Genomic DNA, 3,105 nt, shown 5'->3' with positions numbered 1-3,105 from the left:
AGCCAACTCATCCTTTATATTTTTCATTTCGAGTAGGATTAAAGTCACAAAGCACTTCACATCTTATTATTAGTGTACTCTCACTAATGTAGTTGTAATGTCTGTGCTGACCGCACCATGTTTAGTTAGGTTACATCGTTTCAGTGAGGTTACGTTAACTGTTGTAAGATATGACAAGTGGCAACACCCTGGTTAAGGTCTTTGATAGAACAGCTGTTGGTGTTGGTAGCTCTTTTTGTTTAGAAATGTAATATTGTAGTTGTATTGTTCATTGTATTGTTAATGTTAATGTAGATTGCGCTAAGCTAACGTTAGCTACTGAAACAGCATCTGCTGCCATGGCAACAGCAAACATTTATGTTGCGGGCTGGGGGGACAAAAGCAGGGTGCAGCATTTTATACATTGTAAATAGACCAGAAGTCAGTACCATCCAACCTTATTAATGAGACAAATCTAACTCCATACCACCAGATGTCAGGGGCTACATTTGAAGTACTGTACGCAAACATACAAGCCACTGAATCCTCCACAAGTTTCTACAAATGTTTCACAATAAATGCCTATTTAGAAAATGGAGGGATTCTCTCAGCCGAGGTTATAAGGGGCTTTTAATTTGAAACAAATTCAGGAAGTGTTGAGTTTGAAATGACGACGCAATGTGTTAACTTTATCAAGGCAACGGGAGTGGATAAAAAGTAAAAATATAAAGATACAGAGGGAATGATACATAATGGCCCTTTCATAGTGTAGTCTGTTTTAAATGAAGCTGGTAGCCTCTGCAGTTATGGTGAGTAAAAGCCCCACCACTATTTTTTAATTTTCATAGTTTAAGTCATCTGGTGAAAATTCTTGTATTTTTTAATATCACAATATATATTGCAAAAAAAAAAAAAAATCACAATGTCAGTTTTTTTCCAAGAGGGAGTGCCATGCAGCAAAGGGCCACAGGCTGGAGTCGAACCCAGGCCACTGCGGCAACAGCCTTGTACATGGGGCGTCTGCTCTACCACTAAGCCACCGACACCCTGAGTCCCACCTGTTTCTGCAGTTACACTCAAGACTTCTTAAAACCACTTAGATTTCAATTTAATACCTGTTTCACAAACTTACCAGCCACATGACGTTGGTATCATGGAAAAACAGTAGGGACACTATTGCCTACAGTGTATCATGATAAAGGATTAAACATCTACCACTTGCATTTCAAGGCAAGACAAAATATTTGAGACTTTTATGGAGAAAAAAAAGTAAGACCTTTTAAAATCTTATAGGGCCTTTTTTGAGGAAACTGGACTCAGTTTTTTTCAGATCTCCCCTATAAATCCTGCATTAAGTGTGTAACATTACTCTACAGTATAACAGGCTTGATGGGAGACATAAATGACTCAGTGTGGTAGTTGGTATCAGATGTGGTGATAATTTCATCACAATGTATCTATGCTGTACTGTCAGTAGGAACGGTGACATAAGAACAGGCAAACCCTGCTGCTCACTGGAAGTTTGTTAATAACAAAACTGCTGAAAGAGATAAGAAGGCTTCTGAGATCATATATGTAAAATTCTGATTTTGTGTGCACACAGTTCACAGTCTGGTCTCATAATTTCCTCCAGTTGTTGCTGCTTTTGAGATATTGAAAATATGAGAGGGTGCTTATCAACAGTTTGTGACTGACAGGCTTTAACAGGACACACTCATTGTATGTGTTTGGTAAATAAAAAATGCTGATGTAAGTATACAGGAGGCATCTAACAGGATGACCCTTCACTTAAAGTCCAGTCTGGTGTTTTCTGCAACAGCCGTTTTCTTTATAACATTGGAGATACTGAGCACATATTTGTGGTTTTCCCTGGGCATAAATCAGAAAGGATCATCAAAGAGAAATTCTACAGAATTGCAGGGTTGTCAGTGTTGATAACAAATTAATCAATGTGGATACATTATGCAATGATTTATGAATACTTTTCATATATTTGAAGATTAAAATTAATTGGTTGCATTTGGGAATCACATCCCTATCATAGCTTCATCTGAGATTAAAGGAGAATACGTGAATTTCACCGAAATTAAGCAATTAAATTAACCTAAGCCTAATATTGCCAGAATGAGTGTAAGCAAAATTTCTTACTGGTCAATATTATTGTGTTTGACCTTTAGTTGCTTGCTAGTTGTTTAGTGCGTTTGAGCCCCATCAGATTACAGCTGAATATGAGGATATAGCAAATTATATTAAACTAGAAAATGCATTTCCTGTGGAAAATGCATGTGGACAGGGGCGGAAATCCTGGGGGGGACAGGGGGGACATGACTCCCCCTTCAATAAAGCTGTCCCCCCCTGGAATAATTTGAGACACAATTAATAATTTTTGAACAATGCAGTAGTATTTATTAAAAGCACAATGTAAGCCGTGCTCATTATAATCACGCAATAATGTGCTATTTAAATCTTAAAAGATTTAGGGAGTGCTACTGCTGCCAACGGGCGGGGCTACTTGGCAGCAATAGCAGCGTGTGGCTGGACCCGGCTGCCCGCATCGCCCATAGCGGGGTAAGATGTCCACTCACACAGATACAGTTTAACTTACACAAGTTACAACACATCCCATTTACTGTTCCAACAAGCCCCAGGCCCAGGCTGATAATATAAACTGTCTGCAACATTTCTCCTGCATTGTTCAAAAGCCAGAGTTTAGTGATAGTCAGAGAGGACAGGAGAGAAAGAAGAGGGAGAGGACAGGACAAGAGCAGTCAGTGGCGGAGCAGCTTGTAGTTAATATCTGTAGGCTCTCCACCTGTCAGTGAGACAAACATGAAAGACGTGCAGTTTAACTGACGAGGAGCGGCCATTACGCGCAACTATTGCGCACAGTTGTGAGGTGCGCAGCGGCAGATCTCACAGCACACTGTTTATAAACCAGTTCACCAGTTTAATTGCAGGAAATGTTTATCTAACTGCCGGTAAAAAAACGAAAAAAACCCCAAAACAAAACGGTTTGCTCCTGCAGCCAGCCAGAGATGAAGGATCCATTCCACACACCTGAGCCAGATGAAAAAGAGGGAGAGAAGGAGAGAGATCGAGTTTCGGTCTTTGATGAATGAAGCCTTA

Source organism: Epinephelus moara, chromosome 20, assembly GCF_006386435.1.
Source record: "Epinephelus moara isolate mb chromosome 20, YSFRI_EMoa_1.0, whole genome shotgun sequence".
NCBI classification, from domain to species: Eukaryota; Metazoa; Chordata; class Actinopteri; order Perciformes; family Serranidae; genus Epinephelus; species Epinephelus moara.
This window is presented reverse-complemented; position numbering follows the sequence as displayed.